This window comes from Pelobates fuscus, chromosome 12, assembly GCF_036172605.1.
Source record: "Pelobates fuscus isolate aPelFus1 chromosome 12, aPelFus1.pri, whole genome shotgun sequence".
NCBI classification, from domain to species: Eukaryota; Metazoa; Chordata; class Amphibia; order Anura; family Pelobatidae; genus Pelobates; species Pelobates fuscus.
The window spans coordinates 8955029-8975639 of NC_086328.1; positions in this window are offsets into that span (position 1 = coordinate 8955029).

The window sequence follows — 20611 nt, forward strand, 5'->3', positions numbered from 1 at the left end:
TCTCAGCTGGTGATGAAATGTTAACCGTAAGCATGAACAGAATTGTAAATACAATAGTGCTGTGTGTGTGTGTGTGTGTGTGTGTATATATATATATATATATATATGTATGTGTGTGTGTGTGTGTGTGTGTGTGTATATATATATATATGTATGTGTGTGTGTGTGTGTGTGTGTGTGTGTATGTATAATATTTAGTCAACATCCTTGCACTCAGGCTTTACACCGCAATGTCCCAGGTACTAGACCACAGGCTCAAAAATATATCTTTTAAACTATGGTAGCACTCACAGACTTTGAGAGATGTTCAAATCTTTAATAATCAATGGGAACAAAATGCAAAAATACACATGAACAGAAATGGACAGCTCAATAAAGTGTATGAATAAATATAAATAGGTAAGGAGTGCAGCACAGGTAAGTATAAAACACTCTTTGTTCAGGGTGATGTCATCGCCACATGATGCTCTAGACACGCTAATGCTTCCTTGGGCATTTGATTGCTATTCACGGAATGCCAGCCCCCTACATGAAGGGGATGATGGGGGACAGGATAAAAGGGGACAGGACAGTGATGCAAATTGTGTCACATGTAACACCAAAATAAAGCAGGAGTATTTTTTTGTGTTGCTTACATCCATAGGACAGCAAAACTGAGCCTCTGCTTGGATTACATGCACTAAAAGTGTTAAATAACTTTATATTCCTTTTCCTCCAGAAAAACATGTAGACCTTTTTTTTTTTACTACATATGTAGTCTATTTACGTGTGTTTTTTCAGGCTACTCCTTTGATCTTGTTTGTGTTGGTTTAACATTTGTTGATACTTTTTTCAGTTGATTGTCTATGGCAAGTAGCAAACCACTTTATGCTCAGAAAATCTTTACACCATTCCCCAGCAGTAAAATGGCAAACGGCTAAAATAAATGGCAGCAGAGATAGAAAACGAATAACCTCTCAATCCTATTGTTGATGGACAAAGCCAAGATCTCCAACGGCAGAATTCGAAAGTGAGCTCTAACAATGGAGGTAGGTAAAGAAAACGGGAGGTCAGGAGACAAAGACTCGTTTAAGCTCCTTCCCATTTGGAGAGACAATGCAGGATATAGTGTATGGGAAAATAATCCAGTCGATTTACTCTGGCTAAAGTCAAATTTCATGTAAACCGTAACAGGAAATGTGAAAATATAATTGACAGGCGTTCTAAAACATTTGACTTCCTGCCTTAAACATTTATGCGCCGCTCTGACATTATTTGTATCAATATAATTTAAGTCTGCTAAGGGTAACGCAAGCCATTTCTGAAAAGCTCGTTGTACTTTATAACAGCCACTGACATTTGTATGGGTGTTTAGAACAAAGCGTAAAACATTTGACATTGTAATTTATTTTCTTGTTTTTCTTTTCGAGGTTTGAGAAGATTTGCCTCCCAGATATGGTTGGGCTAATAAAGTTGCATTTAAGTGTATAATAAATACAAAATAGGTGGGATGTGATAGAGGAAGGTGCAGATGCCTCTGTGATTTGAGATTGCTTTTATGGCTGTCAAATATTTTACCGGAGACACTGAAGAATTAAAATTACAATTCAAATCTACACATTTTCGAAAATACAAGATCTGCATATCAAGGGCATCAAGTCACAATTCCTGAATATATAAAGCCACAAACTAGGTCATGCTAAAGTGCCGCAGATCTAATCTTGGACTGCAGATTGAAAATGTCCTCAGCAGCACGTAAAAGGGATCATTTAGGGCTTGGGAACGATTTGAGTAAGTGAAGCATTCTATAAAGTATTTTGTTCTTCAGAAAATGCATTTTATTTTTGTTAAAACAATTTGAGAATTAATTAAGGAAATAAAGATTGTATTCTTTTTTTTAAATTTATTTATTTTTTGTGTGATATACTCAATTTGTGGAATTTACAGGGTTCTTTTTTTTCCCCAGTTATTAGAAGTGCAAAAAAATAAAAAAGACAAATGTAGAAAACAGCGGTTACTCATATTTTTTTATTCTTTGCCGTAGTTATCAATATACGAATGATCAGACGAACGAGATGCAGACAAATTACATTTACAGTCTCTTTTCTGCTTTAGACATTGTTTTTCTTTGCTTCTTCTGATCAATTCCTTCCAAGATGCACTTTTTGGACCTCTCTCTTGATTACATATTTTCAGCTATCATTGCTATTATTTTGTAATATTATAAGGACACAGGTTTCTTGGCTTGAATTTCACATTCCAAAGCCTTTGGAAGCCTTTTGAAGCAGAAATTTTCATAATTATACATCTGTGGAGTTTGATATAGGCTCGCTGCGGACCCCTGCAGCTTCTGATAACCCGTAGCATCCTTTACTTCCCTGCAATGTACTGTCATAGCCGTTCTGTATTCCGAGATGCTTATTAGAATTACTTTTTTTTTCTTTTTTCTTTTCCGATAGAGTGGATTTTTTTGTGTGTTGCTCCCTGTGCTGCACAAGCATATTTTTGAAGTTTATTATGTTTATTCAGTTGTAACCGATCCAAATTGGATCCTATTCCCCATGTACAAGTCTTGAAGTGGGGGCCTGACAAATTGTCAGTTGTGTAACGTACCTGTGAATGTGCTGTGCAGTATGCAGATGGATAATCTTTGAATTAATGCAATTTCCAGCTCAAGCGAAACAGATCTGGATCCATGGCGTAGAACTGAATTGCTTGAATTGTCAGAGCATATGAGAGCTGTGGAAGTCTGGGTTTTAAAGACAGAATAACAAAACAAATATCTCCTAGCTAGAGTTGTGAGCAGAGCAGTCATGTCTCTTGCCTGTGCTTGCTACTCATTTGCTCGTCCGGTGGGACATGGTATTCTGCTTTCGAACTTGTTAGATTTGTTGAAAAGTTGATTGCTCTAATGAGGCTGATTTAATGCCCCTGGGTTACATCCATCCACTGAATTTCACATAAAACTGGTCATCGATGTACGTGGTATTCAAGATCAAAAAATGTCATATTATCAGAGTTTTTTTTTCAAATATATGATTTAACCACATTAATACAGGTGTTGGATGATTAATTTAGACTTTGAAGACCTATTTACCAGCTAACCCGATCTTCCTTTTTTTTTTTTTTTTTGAATACAGAGAAAAGGGCACATTCATAGAGTTCTATAGAAAATTCTCAAACTTACATCAAATGACAGGTCTCACCACCAACCAATGAGTACTATGTGGCAAAAGTAACCTCGTCACTGGTTCTTGGAGGAGCATACTTGCCAGCCTTAATGCCTTTTTTGATTTTTATGGCCACAGTTAGAACTTTCGAAGTGGCACGTCAAACTCCCAAACAGTCAAAGTGACTGCCATTCGACATTCGAACACATGGTGGTGGCCATCTTGTTCGCATGGACCAAAACCACGAATAGACTTCACGGGGACTTAGCCACGAATGCCCTGGAACTATTTTTGGCCTGAAAACCTTGCGGTTTGACTTCCAAAAAATCTGATCTGGGTGATTTTTGGATATGTTGTTCACCCAGATCAGGGCAATCAGGGGATGTAATTTATGGGGATATGTTGTGTTTTGGGGTACTTATGGGACTTTAGAAAAAAATAGTTTTTTCTTCCTGGAGATAATTAAGTTAATGCATTATCTGCCTTAATTATCTCCCAGGCAGAGGGGAGGGATTGTGTATACTATACGGGAGTGTCTCACTGTATAACTCTATTTTTATTGCTTTGTTAACTTTATTGCTTTGTGTTTCTGTGCTCAACAAGGTCCACCTGGGTGTCACCCTTGTTGGGAAACTTGCATAAAAGGCCAGTGTGCCTCCATTAAAATTGAGTTCCTGCTTAACCCTCAACACGTAGCTTGGTCTTGTGATTGAAGGGGAACTGCAATATTCACACTGGAGATTGCTATACTCCTTATACTCCCCTGGGTTCTAATCACTAGCTCTTATAAGAGCTGTTCCAGTTACGCTATCTGGAGTAGGAGAGGTCTTTCCTACACGGTCCTGGATATCGGAGGTTGGTCCAGGGTGGGAGGAAGACAGCGAGATCCCAGCTAAGCTACAGCGGTGTGGAGTCTGCGGTGCTTGTGGTGTCCGGTGTGGTGTTTATAGTCCTCAGCATCAGCTAGGAAGCATCTGTTGGCAGCGGTACCCAGTCGAGTCCCTGGTTATCAGTCACAAGTACCATCCAAATTTTAACGGATTTTGCTAACGGGGAACTGTGGCTTCTGCAATAGCTATAACTCAAGTGAATTAGACTTTCATCCGAATCAAGGCGATGCCCAAATACATGTTAGGATGCTTTGGGATTAAGGGTTCTGCCTTTAGCGCCTAAACAGAAGAGATGAATGTTGTAAAACAGTCTTTTGCAGGGTATATGTAAAAATATAAAACTCACAATTGTGGAGTGGTTGAAGTACCACTCCAAACTATCAGGCTCTGGGAGGATCAGCCCCTGGAGAACATAGGATCCAAGTGCAGTGTGCTTGATGAACTCACTCTCAGCCGAATAGTTGAAGTATACAAAAATATTTATTTCATTGTCAAATAAACAAATATATCAATGGTAAAAATAATTTAAAAAGTGGTGTAGGAGTAGATCAAATATAGTCCTGGGTATCAGTGAATAAACCATACAAGTCCTATTACACTGTGTATAAGTAAGTGCATTAGTCTGGGGGATCCCAGGCTAGATTCATAAGACATATGTGCAAGTGCATCAGAGGGCTATACACTCAAAAGGGGCATATCACCTAAAAGCATTTATTCACTCAAGTCCCTATTTGTCATCTTTTGATAAGAGCAAAAATTGGAAGTCAAAGTATCACTGTGCATCTTTATAGGAAGAAGCAAAAACTAAAAAAATAAAATGTGTACAAATGTACTAGCGAAATTTAACAACTTTTAAAAAGCATACCTTCTTAAACAGATGCTCAGTGTGACCCCCATTTATCTTCCTGTTATGAAAGAATAACAGGGATAATTGAGTCAGACATATACAGACAGGATAAAACATCCAGAATTCTACAAGGGGCGTATCGCCTAAACGCATTTTCTCAAAAAAAAAAAAAAAAAAAAGGAAGGTAGTAGTTAAATAGATAAATATGATTAGGAAGTTCAAAGCCAGTAGTAAACTGGTCAACGAGGTTAAAGTGGACAGGTTAATAAGTATACTTCCGCAGGGGCTAGGGTCTCCATATAGAAAACCCATTTCATTTCTTCCTGACCAATTCTTCTGATAAAATCCCCCCCCTCTCCAATCTTTAAAAACTCTCTTAATGCCTATAAATTCTAGACCTGAAGGATCTTGGTTGTGTACATTTTTAAATGATCTGAAACACTATGGCTAGTAACACCCTTACGAATATTATAAACGTGTTCCCCTATTCTCTTATATAGGGGACGTGTCGTTCTCCCTATGTATTGCAAATTACAGGGGCATTGTAGTAAATATATTATATTGTTAGTTTGGCACGTGATGTTTTCCCTAATATCATATTCACATTTTGTTCTAGTGGATTGAAATTTGTGGATTATTCCATTTTCTGTACGTTTAGTATTCTTGCAACCCAGGCAAGTTCTACATTTAAAGAAGCCTTTAAGGTCTCCAAAACAGTTACTAGTGGGCCGATTGGGCCTCTCCTTTATGTAGCTTCTTACTAGGGAGTTCTTAAAACTTTATCCTCCCCTAAAAGTGATTGCTGGTTTATCGGGTAATGTGTCTCCCAAATCTTTATCCATTTTGAGGATTGGCCAAAATTTGTTGATTGTACGCCTCATTGCTTTATGTTGGGTGTTATAATTAAATACTAAAGCATCCTTTGGGGGATTTTTACTGTTAACTTTATTGTCCAAGAGTTCCCGTTGTGTTATGTATCTAACCCCTTGCCAGGCCTTTTCCAGAATATCCTCTGGATAATTTTTCTCCCTGAATTTTCCTATTAAATCCTGAGCTTGTGTCTGAAAAGTGTTTTCCTCTGTGCAGTTACCCTTAGTCTTAATAATTGTCCTTTTGGGATATTATTAAGCCAAGGCGAGTAGTTTCCACTATTATATGTGACATAGCCATTAGCATCCACTTTTTTGAAAAAGGTTTTCGTTTTCAAGGTGTTTCCCTCCACAAAAATATTTAAATCTAAAAAATCTATTTCTTTGGGACTAGTATTTTTAGTCAACTGAATGCCCCAGTCAATCTCATTCAAAAAGTTAAAAAATCCTAAAAAACTCTCTTCTGAACCCCCCCAAATTAAAAACATATCATCTATGTAGCGACGGTATGCAAGTATGTGTGCGCCCCAGCCATGATTGCCAAATATAAAGGTCTCCTCCCAATAGGCCATAAAAATATAGCTGGGCCCATCGCCGTACCTCTACGTTGGAGATAAAAGGAGATAAAAGGAAGAATCGAACCAAAAATAGTTGTTATGGAGTGACCAACTAATACACTCTAATAAAAAATCAATTTGGGAAGGTGGTAACTGGCGGTCATTCACTAAAAACTGTCTAACCGCCTCGCACCCTTTCTCATGCGGAATGCAAGTGTAGAGTGAAGCGACATCGCAAGTGATCAAGAGGTAGCTTTCCCTCCATGTAAAATCTTTAATCATCTCAAGTACATCCACAGTGTCTTTTAAATAAGATTTGGTTTTATTCACAATAGGTTGTAAAAATGAATCTATGTATTTATATGTATATATATATATATATATATATATATAAGAAATAGACATAATCCCAGACACTATGGGTCTACCCGGAGGGTTTTCTAGATCCTTGTGGATCTTCGGAAGGATATAAAAAACAGGGGTTTTGGGAAATTTAATATTTAAAAATGCATACTCTTTTTGTGTTAAAATACCTGCCAAGGGGGCGGAGCCTGACCGGGGAGCTGAACAGACACAATATCTGTGAGCTCCCGAGCCTGGACCCGATTTTTGGCAAAAAACGAGGGAACCCCGCTCAATCCTGAACCCCTACTTACCTCACCTTGCAACCCAAATGTTGAGGAACGGGTGGATACCTCACACACTCAGAAAGCCCGCTGGGCTACCAGTATAGAGGCTCGGGGCCTACACCACGCAGGGTAGAGGAAAGACGGCCGCTCTCTCATCTCACCAAAGCAAGCAGCACCCGAAGTATTGGGCTTACTCCCCCCCCCCTTAGGACCGGTGGGGGTTATCCCGGTCCCAATAATCGACACCAGTGAGCCTACCGTACACTAATCCAGCAGACCAATAGCTGCACTAAAATGGCGGATGCACAGCCTGATAAGAGCCACGCGGCACCAGAGTCCCAACACTCCACCTGCGAACCACTAGATACTCGCTTGAACAAACTGTTTGCAAACCTCTGGGCAAAGGTGGAAGCACGCCAAGCTGCTGCAAGGACACAAATGCAGGCAAGCGGGAGCACACAGAGAAATCAAGGGAGCAACAGCTGGAGAGGACCCGGGAAGCCCTTGGGCAAAAACCCGAAAACGCAGACCGCTACTCCTCTCACAAGCCCATCCGGGCCGTGGGCCCCAAAGGGCAAAGCCCCAACGCATCTCCCATACAGGCGGAGGCCTATGCACCGCAGGTGGCGCAACTCCGCCGCAGCCTTCAGATCTACCCCACCAGGGAGGGACCCGGCCTCTACATGCCCCCGAGTCCGTGGTGATATGATGCTGGCCCCACAAAAAGCCTGGAGCAAGAGGGTTGCCCCAGTATACCCCTGGCCGTCCGCTGACACCCAGACCTACCCGACGCTGCCGCCACAGTTCCCCCTCAGAGGAATAGGATGACTTGTGGACAGGCGGGCAGCCGGCTTCCTCACGAACACCAAAGGACGCTATGCAGCCAACCTTCCAAAACACCCATTAGGACATGAGCATTCACAGACCTGTGAACTGGAAAAAAAGCGGAGGTACCACCAACATGCCACAGAGGTAAAGCACAGAGACATTCCATGCACTTACAGACCAGACACCTGAAAACCTCCGGGCAAGATGTGTGCAAATATTTTCAGTATGCCTCTAATCATTATGTGCCTCCTATTGATGTTTTCAATTACTGTGTGCCTACTAACCACTGCTTGGGTGAAAGAGATATGTCTCTCATGGTAAATTGCATGCACTGTTGATTTCTACAACTATGTGCTGTCTGGTAGAGCTTCATCTGGATGCTCATCTTGTTTAATTTGCTAAGCAACCTCTATGTCTTGGAATGTCTTAGATTACTGTCATGGCAATATAACTACAATCTAATGTGCAACTAGTTGAGTTAAACGCAATTTTAATCTAGCATGTTATACCATAAAGCGACACCTATTAGCTTGTTATCTACGTAACTTAAAAAAAAAAATAAAGTGCATTGTCTATCAACCCCCCACTGTAACTAATGTCTAGATATCAGCATATGGAATGCCGTTGGGGTACCATGTGTATGCCTGTAACCACTATACGCACTGCAAAAATAAAGAATTAAAAAAAAAAAAATACCTGCCAAATTACCTCTATCTAATATTTGCACTAGAGTCTTCTTTATATCCCCTAAAGGGTCATTTCTCAACTTTTTCATATACTTGACAATCTTCCAGCTGCCGTTTACATTCAGCCACATATTTTGTAGTGTCCATCACCACCAAGCTACCGCCCTTATCCGCGGGCTTGATGATGATCTGGTCATTTTCTCTAAGTCCCCTCAGTGCCTTACTTTCATCATTTGTGAGGTTGCACATTCTACTCTAACTATTCATGTTTTTAAAATCATTCGAAACTGCTCTCTCAAAGGTTTCAATAGCAGCTTGTCTTAAGTGGCTGGGGTAAAAAGTGGACTTATTTTGAAGGGTCGAATGTTTAAAGGGGTCTTCCTCATCCCCAACATTATCCCTATTCTTAGAATTTAGGAAGAATTTTTTAATAGAGAGTTTTCTACTATATTTTAGGACATCAACATGAGCGGCAAAGGGATCAAAGTGCTTAGTAGGAGCAAACTTTAAGCCCTTGTTAAGAACTCTAATTTCATCATTATGTGAGGAGATCTTATTGATACCAATTGGTACTACCGACGACTGTATCTTATTTCTTTTCTGTTGTTTCCCTCCTCTACATCCTCTAAGCTTACATTTCGTGTCCTTTTTATTGGGAATTCTCTCCTAATCGGGGCTCTTTCTAAAAAATCGGGCCTGTCTTCATTACTCAGGGCCTGGAATCTATTTTGATGGAAAATACTATTTAGTTGATTATATTCCCTTCTCTGTTTAGGGTTCCTTTGGTTATTTTTATTGTAATTTTCCCTGTTTGTGTTTTGATTCCTGTTCTGTATGTGATTAGTCATCCTACCTCTTTTTACTACCTGTACCCAATCATCCCCTTTTTTCTCCCCTCGTGGGTCCTTAGGTTTCTCTTCTCTATCGGAGATTTTTCTTTGCCTTTGCGGGGTTCTATTCCAAGACTGTCTTTTATCCTGGAACTGACGGGTGTAAGGTTTAAAAGTTTCACTGCTGCTCCTATCATTCTTAAAGTTCCTAACTCTCCCTTCCTCATAGTGTTTCTTGTCTCTTTTATATTTTCTATATTTGGTGCCTTTAATCTCTTTTTCTATCCTAGTCAGACTATTCTTAGTTCTGTCAGATAGTTCATTAAAATCCTCTGTCCCCATACATGGTTGTAATTGTTCATGTATGGAGTGGATCTGTGTGTCCAATTTGGATAGAGATTCTGTTCTGCAAGAAATGAGAATGTTCAAACATTCCACAGATAACTACTAAATGTTAATTGTACCCATAGACCATGTGAGAAGAGACCAATAGAGGGAGGAGCAACAAAAACCAATCTATATTTATATATGATTATACATTTAATAAATTAATATATATTAAATATAGATTGATTTATTTATGTGTTACTGCTCTTCCTCTTTTGCTCTGTATTAGTTGCATTTTATTTCACTTGAACTGTGATCCATATGTCAGGAAAGCCCAAACTATTTGCAATCCGGGGCCAAAATTATCTTAAAGGAACAGTTTAGGCACCATAACAACTTAATCTAAATCAAGTTCTTGTAGTGTAAGGAGGCCCCCAGCTTCACTCTTACCTCAAGGGGTAATAATTTAACATGAGAGTTACATCCAGCGCCAATCATGGCTCCCCTAAAAGCGACATCTGGCTTCTGAAATTTCTGTTTTCGGAAGCGCGGCGTGCCGCTGGGCAGAGATGTTGTAGATTGGCTGAGCTCAGTCAGTTGATGCTCTCAGGCAATCAGTGACTCCCTATTAACAAAACCGGCTTGGAAAAGGTGTGTTTCTTTCCAAGCCAGTTTTGTGAATAGCGAGTCAGTGATGGGAGGAGAGCCTCAGCTGACCAGTTTAAACCTTTGCGCTAAGAGTGAGCCACAACTCCATAACAACTTCATTTAGATTAATTTGTTTTAATGCCTGGAATGTTCTTTTACTAATCTTCTTAAATAAAACATAGCTTTTATTGTTAACATTTCAGTTTTAGTTAAAAACTTCAGGACCCAATTATTATGATTATTTATTATTTATATTATGTAAACATTTAGCAGTACACCGATTGGCTAATTTTTTTTTTTACCTTTTTTGGTTTGTCCAAAAGTTTCCCTGAACAAGTTTTCATGAACATTTGGCTGAACAGAACAGTCATATGGACATCCTAAACAAACCATTACCAAATCATCAAAACGCTGAACTGTTATCAATGGAAGCAGCTATGGGTCCTATACATACAGAACCATGGAGATATAGAATTTGTCCAGAGATGTTTAGCACAACAATTAAAATGTTATCAGAAACGTAGGTTTCCAGTCATTTAGTAAGATTCAGAATGCAAATGAAATATTGACAGACATTCCAAACCAAATATTTTCTCACTGACCAAATTTTATTTCAATGCCAGTCATTTTCTTGTCCGCTCGCATCTCCCACGCCTCCCCCCTCTGTCAGTCCCTACATTGGCTTCCAGTTAGATATAGGGCTCAATTTAAAATTCTGGTGCTTGCTTACAAGTCCCTACATAATGCTGCTCAAACCTACCTATCCTCCCCAATACACAAGTATGTCCCGTCGAGGCCCTTGTGCTCTGCCGGAGACCTACGTATATCCTCTGTGCGTACTCCCACCTAGCCTCCAAGACTTCTCCAGGGCTGCACCTCTTCTGTGGAACTCCCATCCCTTCTCCGTAAGACTTTCACCCAGTCTCCACTCCTTCAAAAAATCATTGCAAACTCACTTCTTCAAGAAAGCATATCAATTAAATTGTTAGCAGGTTTTTATCCCCCACCCCATGACTCCTCTCTTGCAACTGTCAAAAATTATCCACTAAGCCATCAATGAATACTTTTCTCACAACCTACTTCATACCCCTACATTTTCCTTTTGAGTCACTATACCCCACTCTCTCTAGCATGTAAGATCATTGAGCAGGGCCCTCCACCCTCTCTGTTCCTCTACGTCCAGTTGTCTGGTTACAATTACATGTCCATTAGTCCACCCATTGTACAGCGCTACGGAATCTGATGGTGCTATATAAATAATAAAATAATAATAATTTGGCTATTGCAGTCACTTGCTGTTAGACATGCTGTTAGCATGGCTAGTGAGTGTATGGGAGGGGTATTAATGTCTGCTAAACAGCGAGCAGCTAGTAGTTGTTCGCTGTCGTAAAATAACTAGCAACTAGGCAGCTATTGCCATCCAGTTGCTAGTAAGTTGTTAATTACCCACCTTAAACATCTAAAGAATGGGGGATGGACACTTAAGTTGCACCATTATTGCACTTTGAGTGGTACTGGGAGGGATAAGAATTTGTTAAAGACGCCAATCTGAACGTAGATTCTCCAATCCAGATGTGGTATTGCTGTGTCCTAGGACGACCTGGCAGTAGTAGCCCGCTACATTCGCAGCATTATTTACAGAACCAGATATTGACCAGGAAAGTGCAAGATTGGGACAAAATAGCTGCAATTGAAAAAATTCTCCAAATAATACAAATCTATTGTCAGCCATGAGTCTGGGTTTAATGAATCATTCTCAATGTAGTTCTTATTGTGCCTAAGATGTGGTCCTTGGAGGGGGGAGGATGAACCGTGTTATAAAGCCATCTAAAAGTTTCCAGATGAATAAAAGGTATTTATGCTGTATAAAAGGGCACCATCTACTGGACGCAAAGGAGTAAAAACTGGCCTTTATCCATAGCTGTGATATTTATTGTAAATGCGTATAGTGGCATTTAAAAGGACTACAAATAAAAGATTCCATCTGCCGTTTGTCACGATATTTCGCATGCTCACATTCTCTTTAACTGTAAACAGAAAGTGTCTGTGAAATGTTATCACCCATCGCTTATTTTTTGTGTTCGCTTTCGCAGTCCCTTCTCCATATATCAGCATCACCAGACGGCTGATACATGCCGAATACGCCACATTTACACAGAAAAAAAACCTATTTGTATTTCCTATCATCTGCCCAAAACATGTTCCCTCTTTTACTCTTGGTAGTCTCTTAAAAGATGAAAATGTTATGTTCCAATATCTCTGTTAATACTCCATGTAACGGATCCCCTATACTCCGGCTGAGTATATCCGTTATAAGTCTCCCGAATCCCAAGTGCTGTAGTGATTATAGCTCTCCTGTTTCTAGCAGAGTAGTGATTATAGCTCTCCAATCCCCCAAACATGAGCCTAGACTTCATGAAGGGGTAAAACGAATGTGTTTAATGGGAGTCACACACGGCCTTTTATGTAACTCCCCATGCAAGGGGTTTCCTTAAACATAGGGGCATTCCCCACTGGACCTGAGAGGAGACTAGTTACAAGCAAACATTCCACACACTCCTCCCCTGTGCTGGAGAGATAATTATATGAGCACATAAACATATCATTTAATTATCTCTCAGGTACAAAAACATACAATATAACAATACCCCTACAAAAGTTTTTTTGTGTGAAAACCCCACAAAAGTCACATCTCCTGTTAGCCCCAATCTAGATAACCAACATATCCCAAAATCACCCAGATCGGTTCAGGGGTTAGGGATTTCCACGGAAGTCATAATTTTGATTGACCGTGCACATGGTCCTATGCCCAAAACAGTTCCATGAAATCAGGGCTAACGGTCGGTCTAGTTCGGTAGTTTTTCATACTGAGTGGGAGGCAAGTAAAACACAAAGTTTATAAGAGGTTCCTGGACTGGGGTTGAGCACAGCACAAGGAAGGAGAAATAGGGGTTTTGTCACACTCCCTATTTGTGCTGTTATTGTTAGATATGTAATGCCATCACCTTTTGTGGTTTTGCCTGATTATGTTTGTCTTCATACACTACCTGCATGGATTTTCTTTCTTCAGACGATACCCCGTGTATTGTATTTGTTAATATAACATATTCAGTTGTGAAACAGTCTGCAAAGCGTCACCTTGGATCCCTTTTTCCCGTCAAAAGGAAATATATTGACGATTTCTAAATAACCCATTTGAGTAGTTTGGGGAGGTGTCAGGCGGTCTTGACATCCAGCCATCTTTGTGCAGTAAGATTTGCTTCTTGGGGGCATATCTAGAGCAAGTCTCCCTTAACTTGGGCCCCATAACTGTCTGACTGACTGAGCAGCTAACATTTATAATATTCACAGCTGTGCAGGTATAATATTCACAACTGTGCATGTATGATATTCACAGCTGTGCAGGTATAATATTCACAGCTGTGCATGTATAATATTCACAGCTGTGCAGGTATGATATAAAACTGTGCAGGTATGATATTCACGACTGTGCTGGTATAATATCCACAACTGAGCAGGTATAATATTCACAACTGTGCAGGTATGATATTCACAACTGTGCAGGTATGATATTCACAACTGTGCATGTATGATATTCACAGCTGTGCAGGTATGATATTTAGAGACTGCATGGTGGAGCTAATTCCCATAAATATATTATTGACCGTTTCTTTAAGGGGCTTATTCACAAAGAAATTAGTTGGTCAAGGCAAATTTCTCACATGTTGCTTTTCGGTGATTTTAAGGTTCACAATTGGTCTTTTATCCCTGACAAATCAATGTAAAGGCCTGCTGTGTGTCTGTGGGGACCACATTATGCCCCATTCTAAGCAACGGAGTATTCTCAAAACAGTGGGGTAAAAGTTGAGATACAAAATAACACTCTCTAACTCAGCTGAGAACTGGTTGCCCAGGAAAAAAGCTTCCCTTAGATTAAGTACATTAAAGTGATTTTTAATGTAATATTTTTCAGTACAAAGATAGATACTAAGTAGAGACTGGGCACTCAAGGTCTTTCTTTATTAGTTTGCACCAATAAAGGCATTTCGTCTCCTTCCTTTAACCCCCTCATCTTGCCCCTCACCACTTGTACCTCTCTCCCTGTTCCAGCCGCTAGGACACAGTTAAGCCGAGAAATATTTTAATTGCATTTCGTTATTACAATGTCTGTGAGCAACAAAATGAAAATAACTGGATAGAGTGCATGATATATAATTCAGTTGTGTAAAAACTCTCTAATCCTATTTAAAAACCTCATTCTCCACAAGTATCTTAGCAAAGTGAATGCATAGCTAATGAGCCATTTAATCTGTAAATCTGTGCGCCCCGCAGGTCCTGGTATTTGCATGAGGCTAGTTAACATATATGATGAGATAAAGACTTCACGAAGTGACTGTGAGATTGTACATAAAGACTCTCTTAATAACTCGGCTACTAGTTTGGCTGATGGACTTGTTATAGTTTGGATGAACTATATTCTTGACATTTTTTATATTACATCTTGTTTGTATAAAATCGCAATTCCCAGGTGTCTATTGCACATCGAACTACATCCTGCTATATCGCATTAACAGAGAAATGTGAATTGCCTCTCAAACCATCTTGTTTTGTGTTTTTTTTTTGTTTTTTTTACTTTAGCGAGATTATGAAATATTAATAGAGTATCTCTAGCCTAAAGAACAATTCACAGAGAAACTGAGCAACGAGATACAGAATAATTCAACGTCTCATTCTCCCCCTCTCCGAATACAAATGTCATATATTGATCGTTATAATCCATTAAGCGGTTCCTTTTAAAATGCTCTGTCACATCAGCTTCTCATTAAAACAGCTGTAATACAGAACAACACGTCTTTCGAGATGATTTTTTTTAATATATTGCTCATAAAGAACATTTACCCACATTATAATAATTATAAACAGTGAATTTATATATTGGAATGATGTAATTTCTGTCTTCCCAATCATTATTTTACTTTGCCAGGCCATGTGATATATCAGAATGGCTCATTCACCTTTAATCTCCCTTATCTATAATATTTTGAAACAATATTAATGAACATATTTATCTAACTCAGCTTTTGTAATAATACCTCTAATTACTGCCTATATGATATGGGAAGGCGGCCATCTTGTAATCACATGACATCAGCAACCAATGAGAAGCAGGGAATCCCGCCGTTAAGCTGATTATTCTACTTAGTACGACTTCCTCTTTCCCTACAAACAGCCTGACAACCACAATCTTACAAAGGAAGTGTATAGGAAGTACAGAACAAGCAGATATAATATATACACTAAATAAACTGGGCAGGTTTCCCTTGAACACACAATATAGTGAGCATTAATACATTATGTGCCCCTTTTCCTCCACTATACCAAAAAAATGCATTCAAGGCAACTATGCAAGCTATAAAAAGCTAGCTTTTCCAATTGTGTTTTCGGTATGGGAGCAATGCTAAAATCACAGCTCGCTGTAGGTTCCCAGACGGGACGGACAATTATTGCTTCGTACATTTTCTCTATAACATATGGATGAATATTGGTTTTGCGCTAATTGAAGATTGAGCACCGTTAGATCGACTGCATAACATTGTCAGCAGGAACAAGCTGTGATTCAGTGTAATTCTCTTTAAAGTTAAGAAAATGTAAAAATAAAAATGTGCATCGTTACAGAGCCATGTTTAAGCCCACGCAATATTACAGTGCTGGGTACACTGCTCTAACATGCCATTAAAGACGCAGGGTACAGTAGTGACCCACCCACATCAGTGTAGGTCGATGTAGGGTTAAGGCCTCTTTAGGATTGGGGGAGTTAGTACTGAGTGGACGTTATAGTCCAGTGTCTTGCAGGTGGGTATTCCTTTGGTTCCACTAAAACCATTTTAACCTGTCCCTACCCTCTCCTGATCACCCCTAACCTTACTCTGGTGAGTGTTATAACTGGCACAGTGATGATGCTGTGTTCTTATTTATTTACTGACATTTTAACATCACTATTATAACTGTTATCTGATGCTCAAAATCCTCCATTTCAAAGTGTGATTAGGGAAATTCAGAATAGCTCCCAGTGCGTGATCAATAAAAATGTGCATATATATCTTTTCTTTCCTTTTCTAATTTACAAAGCAGGCACATAGCTCATTATGCTACATTGCAATCAGGTGGAATAATTCTCACTGAAAGCCAGAACCACCACAATTACTTCTAAATAAAACAATTGCAAACTAATCTCATGGGGTTCACACGGACTCCTACATACAAATCTCTGGTACAATTCTGAACTCTTTATTTAAACTGGCTCAGATGACGCTTTATTTGCCACATAAAAACACAATTATGCAAAAAGGAAAACGAAGAATTCTGTCTGTATTTTCCAAGCGTGCGTGCCTCCTGGGTGCGATGAAAGCTAATCAGATGCAATACGTATCGGAACACGTCAGAAAGGGATTTTTTATTTTATTTTTTTAATCATGGTGGAATTGCTGCTTACAGACAACTAAAGATAAGCCACAAAGTGTAGAACTGAATGGAGCGCACAATGGCATGAAATACGCCATTCATGTTGTGACTATCAAAGTAAGCCAAGGTTAACAACTGACCGTCTCAGTTGCCAGTAAACCTCATTATAGAATATCCACCATGAAGACTGGAATTTTAATATTTTACCAGGAAGGATACATTGAGATCTCTCTTGTTTTCAAGTATGTACCGGGTCCACAAAACATTGTTGCAATAGGGAACAATATAATAATCAGTTGTGTATTTTGGAATTGTGCTGCCCTAGGCACGACTAAATTCGGGCACCCCCCTTATTTAAATTTGCCCCCCCAATTTATGTCAGGGCCACTTTTTTGACTGACAGACACATGCCCTCATTGATACATGCTCTGACACACACTCACTGACAGATACACAGTCATTGGCACACATATGCAGTCATTGACACAAACACTGTCTAACCAACACACTTTCACTGACACACCCACTCACTAACAGACGCATACTCTCAGATACACATACACACTGACACACATCCTCACTGATTTCACACACATTCACTCAGACACAAACTGACAGCTACATGCACTCACTGACAGACACTCACAATAACACTCATACTCACTGACCGGCACAAACACACATTTACTGACAGAGACATAGACACACACACATTTTCTCATACACTCATTACAATCACAAAATATATATATTTTTTTTTTATTTAAAGCCACCCAGCCTCCCTACCTTTGGGAGAGCTGGAGTGGATGCTGTCCCTGACAGCTGCTGGGCTGGCTTGGCAGGCTCCTTGTTGGCTTCTGCTGGCTGGGCTGGGGCTGCTGGCTCTAATGGGACTGCTGGCTGGGCTGGCTCTAATGGGATTGCTGGCTGGGCTGGCTCTGCTGGCGCTCAATGGAGGCGGTGAGGGAATTGAGCTCTTATTGCTCAGCTCCCTCTGCACCGCTTAGTGATGCCAGGGCCAGAGTAACATCATATTCTGGCTCCCAGCATCACAGAAGGGAGCGCAAGGGAGGAAGAAGAGCGGAGGACATCGGTCCCACACCACCCAGATAGAATATTAGTAGTTTAACATCACAGGGGAGAGGGGGGAAGCAAGCAAGCCAGCTCTTGGGCCCACCAGGACACAAGGCATTAGAATATATGAATAATCAATGTCGCCTTATGCGAGGGAATTTCACTGGGCAGTAGATGCAGGAGATAAGTAGCTGGTAACAATGGTATGTCGTACCCACCCTCTTCTTTGATCAAACTTTTAATTGATCTCCAATAACCGGATAACTGTGAGCAGTTCCAGAAAATATGGCTTATAGAACCCACTTCCGTATTACATCTCCAACATGCTGATGGAGACCCTAATTACATTTTGGAGAGGCGCTGGGGAGTTAAATACCACCTCATCCAAATTTTATTGGAAGATTTTATATGGGCAAGACAGTGCGTAGATTTTTTGGGTTTTTTTTTGTTTAATTGCTGGTTGCCATTGAGCTAGGTCAATAATACAATTTAATTCCTTTTCCCATTTTAACATTTATGGTAGTTTGTTAGGCCTAGCCGCCTTTATCAAACAGTTAAGTGGGGAGCGAGTAATTCCCTAAACTTTATATAATAAAATGAGGAGAATCCATCAGGTCCCGGAGCTTTGTGTCTTGGAGTATTTAGTAATTCCATTTGAACCCCCTGTTGTAAAAAGGGGATATATATACCACCTTTGCATGTGTTGTGGTTATATTTGGCTAATTTATAGTTCACAAGAATTGATCTATGGTTTGCTGTGTGGGTTGTATCAGCCAGGTGGTTCTAATGTTGTGGCTGATCAGTATACAGAGTTAGTACAAACAGTTATGTGCCAACCTATACATTAGTAAGAATATACAGCAGACAAGGGATCACCTATTTAGACTGGAAGAAAGATGTTTTCACCTACATCAGAGGAAAGGGTTCTTTACAGAAAAAACAATAAAGAAGTAGAAATATCTACCTAAAGAGCTTGTCTCAGATTTTATAGATATTTTTAAAATTAGCAAACATGTTTTTTTTTTATTAGTTTTTTTCACAAACAGAACATTTAAGGATATTGGTTGCTGATTCAATGAGAAATGTGATTGCCATTTCTTTGTGGCATGCTTGGAAAAGGCTAAATTAGGGTAATTTGCCTTCTTTTGCACCAACCAGCAAAGATGAATATGTTTTAAAGGTTACTATTACCGTGTAATTATGTGTTGAACTGAAAAAGCTAAGCTGTGACTATAGATAGATATTTCCAAATTGGCCATTTTAATTTATGTTTTCAGATTTGATTTCCAAATCACAGCAATTTAGTAAAAACACCCTCTTATTTCATAACTATAACATATACTTGTGATCGTCTTTATATAATTAAAATGTATTTTACTTTGGAGCACGTCTCTTCTATTTAAGCATTTAGTACCTTGAATACGTCAACCTATGGAGTGTTTTTTGGGGTTTTTTTTTATTATAAATAATTAAAATATACCAGAATCCTGATTTTGTATTATGAAAAAAAAAAAATGTGGTCGTTATTCTGTACTTGTATGTTAAATGCCCTCCAACCTGTGTTCGGGCCAGAACAGATAGCAGTGGCACGGGTTCAATAGAAAATTACTCTTCATAATTTTTTTAATCTTTATTTTCACCGGTTTCGCTTCCTGAAAATTCATGATTGGCAGGTGCAGTGTAAGCAGTCCCTCAGGCAAAGGAGGGTTAACTGTAGGTGTGAAAAGGTGCTAGGTAGAGATAACAAAGAATCTTATTATAACCTTATCTGTCTCAAATAGACTCTGACTATCTCCTCTTTCTCTGTTTCTTTAACTATTTCCTGATATTTTTATAAAGCATTCTTGTTTACAGAAATCCTTTTTTAGGGCCTTCTCATCTTTGCGAAAATAGTCGAATGATAGAAATTTCTTTTTTTTTGTGTTCTTACTTTGTGTAAATGATTAATGTTCGGTGAAGTTTATCCCAATACATAGTAAATACATTGTATATTGCTGCCAATATCTTCTCCAACTTAGAAGTTATGCAGTATGTGTGTGTTCCTGATAAATCTTGATAAACGCCCCATATGCAAACGCTCATATTAAGCCACAAAATTATATTAAATCAACAGTGCGTGCAGATGAGGACTGTTAGGTTAATCCAAATAAACATGCTTTTTTTTTTTTTTAAATAGTAAGGTACATTAAGACTTAATGCAGTGTTCACAAAAGAGCATTTGAGTAGTTTAACCCCTTAAGGACCAGACTTCTGGAATAAAAGGGAATCATGACATGTCACACGTGTTATGTGTCCTTAAGGGGTTAAAATCCACATTTCTGGATCCTGTTATTTAACAAGAGGTATCCCTGTTCATCCTGATCTAGTCTAAACAGAAACACAGCTAAAGAGACTTAAAATGTTTTAAAGTAAGTAATTATACTACTGTTATATCAGCAACACAACTAGGTCTATTAACTCCTTAAGGACCAAACTTCTGGAATAAAAGGGAATCATGACATGTCACAACCCTTTTTTTTTTTTTTTATAAACATAGCAGTTTCAGAGAAACTGCTATGTTTATAATAGGGTTAATCTCATTGACAGCCGCTAGAGGGCTTCCGCGCTTCTCACTGTGATTTTCACAGTGAGAAGACGCCAGCGTCCATAGGAAAGCATTGTGAATGCTTTCCTATGGACTGGCTGCATGCGCGCGAGGCTCTTGCCGCGCATTCGCATTCAGCCGGTGACGGAAGAAGAGGGAGGAGAGGAGGAGGAGAGTCCCCCGCCCGACGCTGGAGAAAGAGGTAAATTTAACCCCTTCCTCCCCCTAGAG